This window comes from Arachis ipaensis, chromosome B01 (genome assembly GCF_000816755.2).
Source record: "Arachis ipaensis cultivar K30076 chromosome B01, Araip1.1, whole genome shotgun sequence".
In the NCBI taxonomy this organism is placed as follows: domain Eukaryota; kingdom Viridiplantae; phylum Streptophyta; class Magnoliopsida; order Fabales; family Fabaceae; genus Arachis; species Arachis ipaensis.
In genome coordinates, this window is record NC_029785.2 from 127,562,744 (window position 1) to 127,580,374 (window position 17,631).

At 38.1% G+C, this 17,631-nt stretch overlaps 1 long non-coding RNA gene across 1 annotated transcript; it reads right to left on the minus strand.

The window, feature by feature from the left end:
• Nucleotides 16,491-16,952, minus strand: LOC110263245. Its single transcript, XR_002348560.1, has 2 exons — nucleotides 16,639-16,952; nucleotides 16,491-16,537 (listed from the first exon to the last, which is right to left on the minus strand). It is a non-coding gene; the product is annotated as an uncharacterized LOC110263245 (long non-coding RNA).

Genomic DNA, 17,631 nt, shown 5'->3' on the forward strand with positions numbered 1-17,631 from the left:
TTTGACTAGCTTAGAAATTTGATACATGCTCGCATGTCCCAACTTTCTATGCCAAAGCCATTTTTCAGATTCAAAAGATGTGAAGCATGTTACATTTTGTTCCTTTAAATCCTCAAGAGTTAATCCATACACATTGTTGCATCTTTTAGCTTCAAGAAGAACATTCCCAGTTTTTTCACACACAACTAAACAAACAGATTTCTTAAAGATAACTTTAAAACCCAAATCACAAAGTTGACTAACACTAAGCAAATTATGTTTCAAGCCATGTACAAGGAGAACATCATTTATACAAGAAGAAAAGTTTTTACCAACTTTCCCAACAGCCACACTTTTTCCTTTTGCATCATCACCGAAAGTGACAAGTCCTCCATCATAGTCATCAAGCTTTATGAAGAAGGTTGCCTTTCCGGTCATATGCCTAGAGCATCCGCTGTCCATATACCACACATTTTCCTTCCTTTTGGATGCTAGGCACACCTACAAAACAATGCTTAGGTAACCTTAGGTATCCAAATCTTTTTGGATCCTTTTACATTAAACCATCTTCTATGTCCTAAGCCATTGTAATCAAAAACAATTTTATAAACTTTGTCACCAACCATTCTTTCACCGAAAAAGCATTGAATGGGAAAGTGTCCATTCCGATTGCATAGTCTACAAAACCTTGGAGTTGCCTTTTTGTTAAAGTAGGCTTTAACTCCACCTTCTTCCTATCTTCCTCGGTCCATCTTGCTTCTGGTTTGAGAGAAACAACTCCTTCTGCACTTGTGATAGTTGGAAATCGAGGCCCTTCGAGAATAATCTTCCAAAGTCTGTAATCCACTGCTTGTACGAATATCTTCATCCTCTCCTTCCAATAGGTATAATTTTTCCCATTGAAAAGAGGGGGTCTGTTGCTTGATTGACCTTCAGTTAGATTATAAGACACCACATTTGCGCCACTATTTTCTACCATGAGGATCTTTACTCCAAGCTGCAAAGCTTGATCTCTTTGAGACCAAGCTCTGATACCAATTGATGGTTTCAGTGGCTAAGAGAAGGGGGGTTGAATCTTAGCCCCCTTTTTTATGTTGCTGACACTTGCTGAATACAGAGGAGGCTTTTCTGTTTTAGTTCGTCTCTGGACACGAGACTTTTTGTTTTTGCTCGTCACTTGTCCGTTGGAGAGCATGAAACCATTTAGTTTTCATTTAACCTTGGTTTCGGACCAGGCTTGGAAACTTTCATCAAAAATAATGTTGGGCTTGGTAGCATTAGAATTTAATCTGGCCCAAATAGTTAACATTTGCTTTCTTGATGAATTTGATTTCGGATCAAGCATAGGAAGCATTCATCAAAATTAAATATGGGCTTGGCTATAAAAACATTGAGCTTGGCCCATCAATAAAAACTCAGCCACTAAATATAACACATGCAGCAAGGCTGATTTTTAATTTGGGCCAGCAACATCTTTATTTTCTGCCCCAATATAAAAACCTGCAACAAAAATTATTTAATCAAATCAAATTATTAATTTTTGCAGTTAATTATTTTTAATAATGTTTAGCCATCATAAATATTAATTAAGAGTTTTCCAAACTCATCAATGGTGTTTAATCATTCGACTCGAAAAAACACAAGACAGAGAAAATAGGCTACTCGGTGAGGTGAAAAAACATCAAATGAGTGACAAAAGGGAAAGAAGAATGGCATAAAAAAATGCAAAAACTACGGTGATTTCACCGCAAAAAAAATAACCTATCATTTTCAAGGAGGATACCATGGTTCTGATACCATGTTAGAAATAAGAGACTAGACTGGAGAAAGGATTTGTGTATTATTGAGTGTAATCAAGTTGTCTCGAATGATACAATATAGAAGGGTATTTATAAGGACTAAGAAAATCGTAATAATAAAGACGTAATATTCTATAATAAATATTCAGATATACTAAATAATTCTAATTGATCCTAATTGATCCTAATTATATTTTAACAAATCTTATTCGTTGGCAGTTATTACTAAAATTTAACTTTTGTAAATTAAAAAAATGTTTGGAATGATTTCATAATTAGAAATTATTTTAATTTAAAATCAGAGCGTTTTTCCAATTTAGGATTTTTACAACCGTTCAAACAAAAAATTTTAAGTTTATAGGATTGAATTGCTTTTTCATTTATCCCTTCTCTTTTTTTCGTCCAATTTTTATTTTTTATTTTTTTACTAAAAGAAAAGTGGATATATTACAATGTTTATTGAGATCTGATTATAACTGAGATGAGCTCCTCCTTTTATAGAGGTCTCTAGATAACAATGATATCTTGCGGAATCTAAACAAACCTATCATACAATGCCAGTTGGAGGGTAAGGATAAGCCTTATCTCTTTCTGGTCTTTCTTACACATGTGACAGAGGTCACTTTCTTTTAATGCACTCAATAATTATACATAGTGGGGTTACTGCTCTAATAAAGGGACGGTTTGAAATAGTCTTCTGGAAGGGTCCCATCACCATCTGAGAAGGATGATGTGTCATCAGAGGCCAAATTGATAGTTCTAAGATCCATATACGGGTCTTGTAGATAAGTAAATAGGTCTTCAATGTTTCCTTCATTTGGATCTTGAGCATCTTGTAGATACGGGTCATATGGATCTGAGTTTGGTCCTTCAGAGTCATTGGGTATTCCTGCATCAATTCTGGTTGGGCTTGGTGGTAAGGCATATCCTGCATCAATTCTGGTTGGGCTTGGTGGTAAGGCATATACTCTTCCATTTAGATCTTCAGAATTCAGATCTTCTTTAGAATTTCTGTTTGGAATATGGGTAGACGTGCTGGGCTGGTCTCTTGGAGCATAAAAGGAGTATTGTCTAAATTGATTAATTATTCTTGAAGTTATGAATCTGGACTGGAACTCCTAGAGAGTTATTGGCGGAACATCTGTTTGAAACGGGAGTTCTTCAACTACATCTCTCTCTCCATATAGTCCAGGTTGCCAAAGTTGACAAAGGCATTTGGCCAGGGCATTTAGGACTATCTTTTCATCTGTGGGCCATATGGTAGAGTATCCAACAATATCGACCCTGTTCATGGTGTGTGAATCTCCCCCAGTAAAATAATTCCTTTGTAAGGTGACAAAACAACCGAATTTCCGTTTTGCCTTAGAGGATTTATCCCATAGTTGGTGCCGGTCGAGCATCTTATATAACATTCCTCTCTATGCATCAAGTGGGGGCATACATAGAGAATAACCGGACTAGATGAGATTGAACTTGAGTGCGATTACACAGGATATGATATACAGAAAAGAGTGGCACTATGATAGCACATGTATACATGGAAGACAGAGCCCAGATATACCACATCATTTCCTCTGGTATAGGTCCTTGGATTATTGGTATAGTGCAAAATGGGGGTATCTATATTGAAGTACCTTGGATTTGGATGGATTTGGGTTATGATAAGGAGCTGATGTAGCCAGTAAAACAATGTTTGTTTGGCTAGACAATCTATTTGGAACTCTGTCTAGGGTCTTACTTTGAGTGGAAAAGGACCAATCTTTCTTCCGTATAGACTTCTGTGAAGTGGACAATCAGGGAATGGAATGGTGTACGAAGGATTGTATGTGCTCATGGTGCAAATGTAATGGATTGGTTTGGGGAGTGGTTCTTTGGTTGGTCTGGATAGGAAATCAGCAAGTGTGTTTTGGTGTCCTTTTATGTGTCTTACTTCGAATTTATAGCGAGAGAACCAATCTTTCCATCGCAAGAGCTGAGAGTCTGGCAAGATCTTTTTCTTGATTTCCAGCATTGATGGGAAAGAGGTGTTATCCATTTCCACAGTGAAATGATAAGAACTGAGGTAGAAATTGAATTTTTCTATTCCTCTTTTGATAGCAAAAATCTCTTTGTAAGTGGCATGGTAATGTTTTTCAGATTCTTTGAACTGTCCACTAGCATGCGCACAGTAGTGTCTTGTCCCTTCAATTTCTTCAAGTAGCACAGCTCCCCAGAATTCATCACTAGCATCTGTTTGTAATATTCTTTTTCCCGTATTGGGAATCTTTAAAGGAGGGAGATATTGTGCTATTTTCTTCAAGGTCTTGACAGTTGTGGTTTGCTCAAGTCCCCATGGTAGGGCTTTTTTTTTCAGGAGTTTTGACAGCTGGCTAGTGTGTCTGGCCACATCTGGGATAAAGTCCCTGATGTAGTTAACAATTCTCAAGAATTGTTGGACTTATTTGACCGTCATGTTCTCATCAGGGAAATGGATTAATTCTTTGGCAATATGATTTCCTGGTTGAAAGAATCCATCTTCGAAGACCATCCCAAGGAATTCAATCTTTTTCTTGGCAATAGAGCTCTTTTTTATGATAGCATGATTCCCTAATCCTTGATAATTTGAGTGAATTGGGCCAGGAGTGCCTTGTGGGCTTCATTGTCCTTTGAGAACAGTAATATATCATCAATATAAATAAGTGTGGAGTGTAATATAGGCTCAAAGATTTTGGTCATATTGCCTTTTGGAAAAGAGATGTGGCTACTTTGAGTCCAAATGGCATTACTGTCCATTGATATTGGGCTTCAGGGATACAGAATGCTATTTTGTATCTATCCTTAGGATGGAGCCCAATTTACCAAAAACCAGCCTTTAGATCAAACTTGCTGAATATTTTCGCTCCACTTAATCTCTGTGTAATAACTGAGATTCTTGGTAGAGGAAACTTGTCATCTTGTAAGAAGACATTAAGTGGCTTATAATCAATAACAAGCCTCTTCTTTCCTCTATTCTACTCGGCCCTTTTTTCAACATAGAATGCTTGGCACGCCCAGTTAGAATTGGTTGGTTCAATGAGTCCTTGAACAAGAATAGCTGCACATTCAGCTCTTGCCAACTTAAGATCTTCAGGGTTCATCCCTGAATGCGTGGCCTTTGTTGGGTTAATGTCCTCATTCTTTTTGAAAGGGAGTCGAACATAAAATTCTGGATTCTTCCACAAAGGAGCAGGGTGGTTGAATTGATCATGACTGTCACAACAGGCACTAAAAAGTAGCTGCTGGATCTCCTTATATTCTTCTGGAGCTTCTTGGATTTCAAGGATACTTTGTATCCCTGTAAAAGGCAAAAACTGCCCTTTGTAACTTAGGCCAGTGGGTTTGATATACAATCCATGGGTTCGGAAGAATGTATCAAAGCCGAACAGAACATCTTTGTCTGGGAGATAGCTTCCCAGTACCCTGAGCCAAGTAGTCTGGCCTGAAAATATTTTCAAACCAATGGGTTTTTTGGAAATAAGATTGATGGTGAAGATCTCACTGTTAGCTGCTGTGAACCTTTTAGAAAAAGGTGCCCACATTTCTTTTGGTAAGACATGTGGTCTTAGGACAGTGGCACAAGATCAAGTATCCATTAGTGCAACAGCCTTTGTTGGTTTGTCATAGACGGACGTCTTGACTTTTAAATCGAAATGAGGGCGAGGAGTACCATCAATCTATTTCAGTCCTAAGGATCCAAGGTATCCAAGTTCTTCTTCTGGGAAGCTTGATCTTTTAGGAATTCTTGTGATAATAGAGGCAATGGAGGATATAGAAAAGATTGACCTTTTTGGTGGGAGGTCTCCTTCTGAATCAGAGTCTTGAAAAACATATTCGGTTTCTCCATCTTTGCTTTCTTGTTCTTCAAGTACTGATTCAAGATCTTCTTCATCTTCGATGGAAGCTATATCCATTAAAGACTAAAGCATTTTTATCTCCTTTTTTGTCTTATGAGGATATGTTTTAGCAAAGTGTCCTTATTTTCCACAGATGAAGCATTTGTTTGACTTAGTATGGGGTTTCCTCCTTTTGAAATAACGGTATTTTCGCCTCCTTCTTCCCCTTATAAATGCCTTCTGGTGGAATGTTCTAGCTGGCAGTTGCCAATGTGTCTTCTTCTTTGGCTTACATTCACACATGCTTAACTCTTTGTACTTGATCTTCAAATAGGATTTGTTGCATGCTCCTTTGAGTTTGCTTGAATTTTTGTTGAGCTGTTTGAACATTTGTTGTTGTTCACACAATTTATCTAGAGCAGCTAGAGCCAACTGATAGATTTTTTCAATGGTAGTGGTAGCCACTTCTTTACGAAGAGTCATCATCATGTGCTGTAATTCTGGCTGAAGTTCATCTGGCAAGGATGCCATGAAGACTTGTTTAAGCGGCGGGTTATTATTTCCTCCAAGAGGATAATATTTAGCAGCCATTTTCTTGTAATGTCTCTCCAAGTCCTTTCTGTTGAGTGAACATCACTTCATTTCAAAGTATTCTTGAGAATTTCTTTTCTGGATGATTGTAATGTCTCCCAAGAATTCTTGATGGATTATCCCTAGAAACTGTGAAGAGGTACCATTGATGAGCTGGAGTCTTTCATATTCTGAAAGGTTATTCACCCATTCTTGGATTGCCAGTCATCTGATTTATAAAATCTGCAAGGACTTGTCTACTTGAAAGGTTTGGATTGGCCATGGTGGTTTCAATCCAAGCACTAAATTCATTCAACCTTTTTCTGTATCTTGCTGGTGGAATATCATCAAAGGTGAACCATTTGTTAGAAGTTTTGACTTCAAAGGACTCTGTGTGAGTATGACTAGCTGAAACTGTTGGTTCATCTCTTTTAGAGGTTATTTCTTTCTCTTCTTCTTCTACTGGGTTGACTATGGCTATTGCTAAAAGGTCTGCTTCATAGTCTTCTTCGGACCATTCATCTGTTTCTTCACTGGTCTCAGTAGTATCCTCAGATACTTCAGTGGTTTCTTCACTGTGTGATTGGTTATCCAAAGTAAGAGTATTAATTGATCGTCCTGGAGTAGGAGACCCTTCTTTGATGCCCTTATCTTTTGTAGGGACATTAAAAGAGGTTTCTTCTCTGAAAAAATTTTCTGGTTTCCAAGGAGGATGAGGCCTGGGTTGAATAGACGGCTGAGATTGAGATGAATAACGTCGCCCTTGGGGAGAGATGGATTTTTTGGTGTTTGCTTGTCTGGCTAAATGGTAGGTGGATTTGAAAATAGAATCATAATCTGGGGTTTCTGGTGGTGAATATGTTAAGGGAAATAAAATAGGCGAATACGAGGGATATGGTTTAGGATACATGGATAATGGGTCTATAGCCAGTACTTGAGGTACAGCTGCTTTGATTTTGTCCATCTCAATTTTTCGAAGTTGGGCCTTGACTTGATCCAGCTCTCTATTTTTCTTGTGGAATTCTGGGCCAAAGTACTTATTGTCAATATAAGTCTTGAGTTCTTGATCAAGTTGAAAAGCTTGAGCGGAGAGCCAATTTTTGAGTTCAGCAACCTGTTCTGCCACGGAACTTAGTTGTGCTAAAAGACCTTCAGTTTTTTCTACGAGAGCATCAAGGGTGTGATCTATTCGGAGTAAGACTTTATTTTGGCTGAATGCGTTGTCTGTGTGCCAATTAAGTACTTTCTCTTGAGGATTTGTTGCTTGATGCCCATGTGGAGTAATTCCTTGAGGAATTACGTAAGGTCTTCTAGTAATTTTCTTTTCATCAGTCTGGGTCACTAAAGGTGGGAATTCTTCCTCATAAAATCTGAGAGTGGCAATGCATGGGATCATATTGACTGGCTGATAAAGATAATCCATAGAGTCTTTTCGGGACAGTCTTGTCTTCCTGAGCATTGGTTTCTTTCTGAGCATTGGAGCTGCTTCAGCATCATCAGGAGGCTCAGGTCTTTTAAAGGAGCAAGGGGCTTGTAGTAACTTCTTCTTCTTTTTCTTGTTCCTCTGTCTTCTAGCATAATCTTTATCATCAGTGTCACTCCATTGATTAGCACAGTCACAGTCAGGATCACACATAGAGGGATCAACATCCTAAATGAAGTGGCCATTTATATGAGAAACATAAACAGGTTTTCCGTTCTCATAAAAGTGCACAGGTGGATCATGTTGATCGTGAGTTGTTTGCACCTGGACAGGAGAGATCATATTAATTCTTCTGAAGGATGGTCCTTGCAGTGAGGTTTGTTTGGTCATTCCAGGTCTCTAAAAAATAGTAGTCACCGTTTCATCACTATTATGAGTAATAGTTAGAGGTGTCGTAGTATGAACATCAACCTGTTCCTTTAGGAAAGCTTTCTCATAATCAGTAATCCATTCCAATGAAATGATAGAAGAAAGTTCATCAGTAGTGATCATTCTTGGAATGTTTACGATTGCTGGTCCTCTTGCATTGTCTGTAAACATGAATAATGCTTCTCCTGTAGTATTTGGAAGATTGAGATCAAGAGCATAGTCTTGAACTCTGTAGAGGACTTGGTGGTGCAAGATGGCTTGTTCAGCATTAGAGTCTTGAATTACTCCAACTAGCTGTATTTGGATCTTTAGCCTTTGACATATTGTTGGATCTGAAAGTCTTATAGTGAAATTATGGGCTATAGTGAGAATGACACTTTCATTGGAGAGTGTAGTTACTAATGCTCCTATCAAGGCGTGTTGGTATTCTTTGAAAGTGGTATCTAAAAGAGCAACTTTGGCTATCACCGGAAGGGATCTTCTTCCATGGAGAGTAAGAATAAGCCTAACTTCCCTTAGATGCAAATGAGTGTAGCCCTGGTTTTGGTAGTTTTGAATGAGTTCTTGTGGGATTTTTAGGGTTATGTATCGTTCAACAATAGTGACTTTTAGACCACACTGTTGTAGATGGGAGGATTGGATGACTTCTTTAGAAGGAGGAGAAGGATTTCTGTGGATGAGATGGCGAATGGAGGTGAGGGTTGATTTTTTTAGAGGATCCAAATTCGGAAAAATATATGCTGATATTTTTACTTTAAGAGTGTATTATAAATGTTTTTAACATAACGAATACGATTTGAAACNNAGATAATAAATTATAAATAACTCATTATTTAATTTTCAAAAGATTAGGAGTAGTATATGCATGGATGGATGGGTCCGTTTGGGAAGCTTTAAAAGTAACCTTTGAGTTTTTGACTTATGAAAAATAGTTGTTCATCACCTGGTGATCTCGGGTGCTCGACGGGTCGGGTGATTGCGAGGGGATGAGCGTGCGAGACCCTGGAGTAGCGCAGAGCGGGTTCTTGGTCTCTAACTGGAGACTGGTGGAGTTGGTGGTGTGACGAACGAGAGAGGGGGGTGGCCACCTGCAAGGACACTCCGACGATCAAGTCAGTGTCCGTAAGAAATAATAGCCAGATTAGGAAAGGTGATGTGTACCTTGGGGGAGTGCTGTCCTCTCTCCTTATATACTGTGCTGGGCGGGCCCGACGATGACCTAGCCCACTGGCCAGGACGCATATGAACTGTCCCTGTCCACGTGGGGGGGAGCAGGTCGTTCTGGACTCTGGGTCGGGGCTTCGGGTGTTGCCCCGAGGAAGCCAACCCGACCGATTTGCTGGGTGTGGTGTGCCGGGTTGTGCAGGTGGTGAAGTTAGACGTCGACCGGGTCGAATTTTAGGAACCGGCTTGTTGGGTTTCCCTTGAGGGGTAGTTTGGGCCTGGGTCAGGGGTGGTATTGGAAATGGAGATAGCTTACAATGAAATAATAAAGCAACAACAATAAAGTTTCTGGGCAGCTTCATTGTTGGTTCCCAACAACTCCAACGGCAATACCCATGGCGGCAGAGACTCTGGCAATTGCGAAACCAGAAGCAGGGGCAGAACAGAACAGCATAGAGTAAAAGCAGCAGTAGCTTCTTCTAATAATAGCTCCTTCTCTGACGAGCTTCAATGGTGGCAGAACAGTGACCCTAATGGCGGCACAGGACTCACCAACGACCCTGGCAGCGGCAGAGATCCTTTCTTCCTCTTCTATGTGTGTGTTCTGCGATGATGACGGCTTGGTATTAGCGGCAGTGTCAACCCAGCAGCAGCGACAGCATGGCGGCTCGGCGCTGATAGAAGCACGGCGGTGACGCAGCAGAGGCTCCCTCCTCCACTAATTCTCGCGGGGTTCACAGCGGCGATTCATAGCCCCAGCGATGGTGACTATGACGCGATGAGCAGTTTCTTCCTCTCAGTATCTGGCTCCCTTCGTGCTTGACGGCGTTCGGTGGCAATGAAGGCATGGCGGCGACGCTGTGCAGTGGCGGCGCGACGGCGGGCTGAACGTGGTTGGGTGTGGCACAACTAGTTGTGTGTCTTCTTCCTCCTTTTCTTGCGGATCTCTCTCTCTGTTGCAGCTCCCTCATCCCCGGCGCCCTCTTCCTCTCAGATCTCCTTCTCCCTTGCCAACAGCGGCGGCGGCGGTGGCAGTGACACCCACCGCACCGCCTTCCTCTCTTTCCCCCCTTCTCCCTTTCCTGTGTCTCCCTTCCCATCTCTTCCCTTTATTTCTTCTTTCTTTTTCTGGTTTACTAAAGCTGTTAGGTTGTTTTGGGGAAGGGGTATGGCGGCTAGGGTTAGGAAAATTAGGGTTAGGGTTGTGTTTTGGGGATTTAGGGTTTTAATTTGGGAATTAGGATTTTGTGATAAAATTTGGGGATTGTGAGTTAATCTTTTTTTTTGGTGACTTGATTGTGAGTTAATCTGAAATCTAATTAAATCTCTAAAATTACTCTAAAATATTATTTATTGTATCAAAATACTAATTGATTTGAAATTAAATACTCTAATTGAAATTATAAGGTAATATAATTAATTTTTTTTATTTATAAAAATATTAGTATTAAATTCCGAAATCTCAATTACTTAAACCAAGCCATATAAAATTCTTATTATTTTATATTTGCTAAACTTTATTATTTAAATATAGAAAATAATTCGATAATTATAAAATCAGATAAAACCTTAAATTACTTTAAACTCAATTAATCAAAATTTGCTTTAATTATCTTTAATAAAATAATTTCTGAGGTTAAGGTACGTAATAAATAAATAAATCAAAATTAGCTCTTAATAAGATTTTTCTGAAATTTCTGGGTCTTAAATCCTACCCACCTTATAAAAAATTTTCATCCTCGAAAATTAACTTGGTACATAGAATTACTAGAATAGTTTTGACTACTTTACTTTGCATACTTTAGAAAAGCACGGGTCTTGGCAGATATATGTATATAATTTTCCAAATACAAGAAATTCCGTAAAACTTAGGTGTAAGAAAAAAGTGTGGTCTAGAGCAAAAATTACAAGATGGTCCAAAATATAGATATCATATGGGGCTACTATTTTATCAAAACTTTAAATGCAAGAAGGTGCAAGTGTTCTAGTTAGGTGTTCGCAAAAACAAAGCGGTATCTAGATGGCAAAAGTTTGAAAATAGGCTGATGTAAACAAATAGGATAACGTCTGCGCATAGACCTCGTATCAACTTTAGAATTGCAACTGCCCAACTCCATCAGTCACTTCACAACCCTATAACCCGTCACAAGCCTAACATCCGCAAACCCTTACAAGGAACAAACTACCACACTCCTCATAATGTTGCACACTTACCAATCCACCTTTCACGTTCACGAACAGCATTTTTAAAGTTTTGTTTGCTACCCCCTAAAAGTCATACGTGATTCTAAGGCAATCCTCGAGTTTATTCAAAAGGATACAAGACCTTGGAAAAGGACAAACGACAAGGACGAAATCCACTAGGGCTTGAAAGGATTGTTGAAATCACAAGTAATCAGGGATGTATAAGAATGAAGAGTGTCAAAAAGAAAATTAGTTTGGCAATCTCGAAAATGATTCCCGAATCAACAAAACCCGATAGGAATAACAAAAGGAAAAGTAGTGCAGTAGTTTGAAACAAAATTAAGCCAAGGAATATGAGGTTTACAGAAAAAGAATGTCTAAGACTAAAGACAAAGCTCATAAGACTCGAGTAGAATTAAGAATGCTTTTGAATGAATTGCTTATAAAGAATGAAAAACATTTCAAAAACTATTTCACGTTTTCAAAGAAAAAGTGCTCATCAAACACTTTGTAAAAGAAATAACAAAGGTATATTTGTGGCATTACGTTAATACAATTCCATGTTGAAATAGATTATGTAGAGTTTTAAAACAAAATGAACACCGATTTGGCTAAGAACAAAAATATTTTCTCAAATATTTGAGAAAAATAATTAGGTGCACCACTTAACCAAAAGTAGGCATAAAACTTGGAAGGAAATCAAATTGCCTCTTGTCAAAATAATTTACAAGTTAAAGACAAAATAGGTGAGGTTTGAAAAGGGAAAGTCAGTTGGGTTAAGGCCAAAACAACTTTTCGAAAATTCTAAAAGACATTTAGATATTCAATCAAATAAAGATATACAGTAAAATCGTGGCAAGGTTGTAAGAAAATCAAATGTTTTTTCAAAAATTCTCAAGTTTTATATTCAATCAAGCGTGTATAAAAATTATAGCAAATATGGAAGAAGAAGAAGTTAAACTTTATTTAGAAAAAAACTCTGAGGTAAAAATTCTTGTAAACACACTTTCAGCAAAAGCAGGGTTCCGTGTACGCGAACACCCTTCCGCGTACGCGAGTACGCGAAACAGAAAAGCTGGTCCGTGTCGCGTGCCAACTGCCGCGTATGCGAGCGCGTGAAAAATTCATCTTCGCGTACGTGCGCTAGGGCCGTGTACGCATGATGAGGTGTTTAGAGCTTCACTTAAAGAGGTGTATGCTAAGTCAAAATAACCTTATCAAAATTTAATAAATGGTTTTCAATTACAATCAAGCAAGAAAATTTAATTTGAAACTTCTTCAAAGAGGATTCAAAACTTCTTTAAAAATAGTTCAAAACAAAACTCCGAAAGTATACTTGAAATCACCACCTCACAAAAATATTCAAGAGATTAAGATGCACTTAAAAGGAAATTAACCCACACGAGAAAGGATTTTTAAATCAAGGGATTTCAAACTAAAATTCACTAGGCTTGGAATATCAAACAAGTTTTCAATTGATCCAAAGGAATACAAAACGCGCTAGGAAAGACAACTCAATCAATAGGAAATTCTTAAGAAAGAACCTTTGACTAAAGAAAGACAAATAAGAGGACAAACGGTGCATTTGATGGAAACAAATTCAAGTTGACTCAGATGAGTATGAGATTCACAAGAAAAGGAAAACTAAGACTAATGGTGACATTCACAAAAGTAAAAGAGTAATTAAAAACAGAATCAAATATGACATTCACAGAAATGAAAAGATTAAGGGAATTGGTCCATTCATAAGAAGAAAGACATGAGTCCAACATTTTCAAAAGAACGACAATTGCATAAACAATGCAGTATGCTAAACCAAATTCAAATTAAAAATAAATTAGGTAAAGTTTATTAAACAAAAACCAACTGGAAAGAGACAAAAACCTTTCTTTGAAGAATATCTAAATACATACTCAAGTAAAGATATTCGTAAAAACTGTAATGTAGTTGTTAGAAAATCAAGTTGTATTTCTAAAATAAGTATATTTTCATAAATCAGTAAAAGAACTAGTGAGGTATTGGGAGTAAATAGTTTTTAAACAATATAAAGAATTTTCAAAGTTTCATATAGGGAAGGTTATATCGAATCAAAAACAATTTTATAAAGGCTTCAAGAATAATGGTTGTAAATATAGTCAAGTAGGAAAAAAATTAAATCACATCTTTAAAAGAACTCGGAATAGGAGCTTAAAGGAATATACTGCATCAAAACAAGTTCAAAGTTGCACCAAATAATACATGGATCAAGAAAAGAGTTTAAACAAAGAAGGGCAAACACACCAGGGACGTTAAGCAGATATATGCGGTTAGAATTGAACGAGAAAGCATATGAACAGAAGAATAGGGTTGGGGAAACATCAATTTACTTCCCAAAAGAAATAGCAACTGAGGATTCCATGGTAAACTTATGAGAGAACAAGTCACATAACATCAGTAGAAACAAGACACTTAACCGAGTGACTTCGAGAAATAGTTTCTAACGTTCCCAAAACTCACAATTTGCATTATGTATAACTCGTATATTATCTATGATAACCCATTAGTACTTCCATATACATAATCCACTAATTTTAAGCCGGCCAAACTTAATACCAGGAATTATGCAATGCAAGACTAATGGCATTAATCAATAGACCGTTATGTGCATAAAACTCTAATTCTCGTTATCTGAATGAGATCTATTACATGACAGATGCTTAGAGTATGCAATAAAGCATAGTCAGTCCATTCCTAAGGCTCTAATAAGGATGAACTGCTCTGATACCATAATTGTAACACCCTCACTGTCAGAATGTCACGCTTCTGGCTGCGCCACTCTGATAGCAAGAATATTACGACGACTCTCATATATATAATAATAATTTATGAGCCTTTAACTCAAAACCGTATCGTTCTTTACGAAAAATTGAAAAAAAAATACTTTCAAATAAAAGAAAACACGCATATACATATACAAAACTTCTTACTCAAGTGACTTGTACATATTATTTACACACAAATTATACAACTCTTATCCTTCTTACAAGAATATAATATTAATGGCGAGGGAAGAGTAAATAAACAATAACTAAACTATACATCCATATCGCATATGCTAACTCAAAGATTCTTCATAAGCTTCTTCGTCCGTTTTCTAAAAAAAAGAAGCCTGTAGGGGGGTGAGAACATCGTCTTCGAAAGGGTTCTCAGTAGAGGGTTTAAGAATTGTTATAAGAAGATACGTATAAAGAGAAGAATTGGTTTCAAGGCAGTGATTATCGTTCGTCCTATGGATCTTTTAAAAATTCAACGGCTAATCATCCAAAACTTTTCAAAGAAACAGTATTTATTTTTTTTTCAGAAAATCCAAAACCTTTCTTTTCTTGTAAGAGAATCTTAATCGGTTTCCTAGACTGTATGAACGACCAACCTGTTCCAAGCATAGGTTCATTAAGTCTATACTGAACCAGCTTGATTTTTCATACTTTACTAGTAACTCAATCAGAAACCAATCACAGCTTTCAACCTATCACATAATCAATCTACACAATCATCATCTCATCACCAATAATCTCAAAAGTACCACATCAGAACAAACACAGGCAAAACAGACAAGGAAAGCACAAGTATAGATAGCAGTTGCAGCAAATAGTTCGGGTAGCAGTTAATAACAGTTTAACAATTAGGCAAACCAAATTAAGTTCAAACCCAAACAAAGCATACAAATGCAAATGATGCATGCCTGTCCTATGGCTGATGAGTCTCATTTGTCGGTTATCAAGTCAACCCGACAAGTCCGGTTTGCTAAACCCTTGGACTGTCCCCCGACGCGCATCCCCATGAGTCTATGCATAGCTTTTTCTCATATATATATCAAATCGCTCAATGGGGGTATCATTCTCGGGAATTTATAAGGGCCCGGTCACCCTTACGTCGTAGGATCAACAGTGTATCGAGTCTCAACCTGGAACACGTGGTGGCAAGCCACGGTACTTTACCCAGGGAAACTCGTATCTCAGATAATTCAAATTCATAAGTCACATAAATAATTTAATTATAATTTATAAGTATCCACATCATTCTCAATCGCATCTCATTCATCATCATACATCAATCATACTCAATCGTTATCCTTCATTATCACACCTCCCATTCCGTTCATCAATAGTTACAATTCAATACATAATTCATTCTTTTCTAAATGAATCAAACTTAAAACATACTCATTTTCTTAATAACTCAAAATCAAACCATATAACCTTTGAATCCAAATCTTTTTAAATAATTATCTAAACAAAATCTCTAATTTTTATAAAATTTCGGTAGCATCTCCTCTAAAACTCAGACTCTGCCACCCTTTTTGGGTCCCATCCAGATATCCCTCAAACTCCTTTATATAATCTCTAATACCAAACCAATTACAATATCTCAAACCATGTTCAATTTTCCAAAAATCATTTTTGATAAAATTAACAACCCAAATCCAATGTATCAAATCCTTTTTAATAACTTAAACTCATTTCCATTATCAAAACATTTACAATTCTCAAGAAAATCAATTCGGCAACCACCAATTTATCAAAATCAATCCATAACCTAAATTATTCAATCTTCTCAAACGATCAATCAATCAACCACACAAATAATTATAATCGACCAAAACAATTCAAACCTTTCCATAAGACTTACGAAATCACAAAAATATATATTTCGCATTAATATCGATTTATAACAATTCTCATAAATTAAAATGAGTTTAAGGAAAGCGCCCCTACCTCGATGTCGCAATCGTATTATTTAACGTAACAATTTCCTCTATCCCTAATTCGTTGCAGCAGTAGCCATTCCAACACAACCGGAATGGCAGCGGCATCACCCACAACTCTAGTAGTAGCAACAGCAACTTTGGAAGGAAATTTAATAGAAGTTGAAGCAAATGCAAGGGCAAAATAGAACAGATCATCAAAGGAGCAATAATCAGAATATTGGTTGTAGAACAAAACCAATCTTACCAAAAGAAATACGGGAATGGAGCAGCAGCTCTGGTACTCAGAAGAACACAAATCAGGGACCAGGGCATACATTCTAGTGGCAGCATTAACCAGGGTAATAGTGATGTCGATTCCAATGATACTCCAGTAACAGCGACATTAGTAATCCTCACATCAGTAACCAAGGTTGCAACAAAATAGAGAGTTGAAATTCAATGGAATCGGAAATGGAAATGAATTCAATGGAATTGGAAATAGAGATAGCTTACAATGAAATAATAAAGCAGCAACAATAAGGTTTTCGGGCAGCTCCATCGTTGGTTCCCAACAACCCCAACGGCAATACCCATGGCGGCAGAGACTCTGACAATTGCGAAACCAGAAGCAGGGGCAGAACAGAACAGTATAGAGCAAAAGCAGCAGTAGCTTCTTCTGACAATAGCTGCTTCTCCAACGAGCTTCAATGGTGGTAGAACAATGACCCTGATGGCGGCACAGGACTCACCAACGACCCCTGGCAGCGGTAGAGATCCTTTCTTCCTCTTCTATGTCTGTGTTCTGCAATGATGACGGCTTGGGCAGTAGCGGCAGTGTCAACCCAGCAACAGCGACAGCATGGTGGTTCGGCACCGATAGAAGCACGGCGGTGATACAGCAAAGGCTCCCTCCTCCACTGGCTCTCGCGCGGTTCACAGCAGCGATTCATAGCCCCAGCGACGGTGATTATGACGCGATGAGCAGCTTCTTCCTCGCGGTGTCTGACACCCTTTGTGCTTGACAGCGTTCGGTGGCAATGAAGGCACGGCGGCGACGCTGTGCAGTGGCGGCACGACGGCGGGCTAAACGTGGTTGGGTGTGGCACAACTAGCTGTGCGTCTTCTTCCTCCTCTTCTTGCGGATCTCTCTCTCTCTGTTGCAACTCTCTCATCCCCGGCGCCCTCTTCCTCTCAGATCTTCTTCCCCCCTTCTCCCTTTCCTGCTTCTCCCTTCCCCTCTCTTACCTTTCTTTCTTCTTTCTTTGTCTGGTTTACTAAAGCTGTTAGGTTGTTTTTCGAGAAGGAGTATGACGGCTAGGGTTAGGGAAATTAGGGTTAGGGTTCTGTTTTGGGGATTTAGGGCTTTAATTTGGGAATTAGGATTTTGTGATAAAATTTGGGGATTGTGGGTTAATTTGAAATCTAATTAAATCTCTGAAATTACTCTAAAATATTATTTATTGTATCAAAATACTAATTGATTTGAAATCAAATACTCTAATTGAA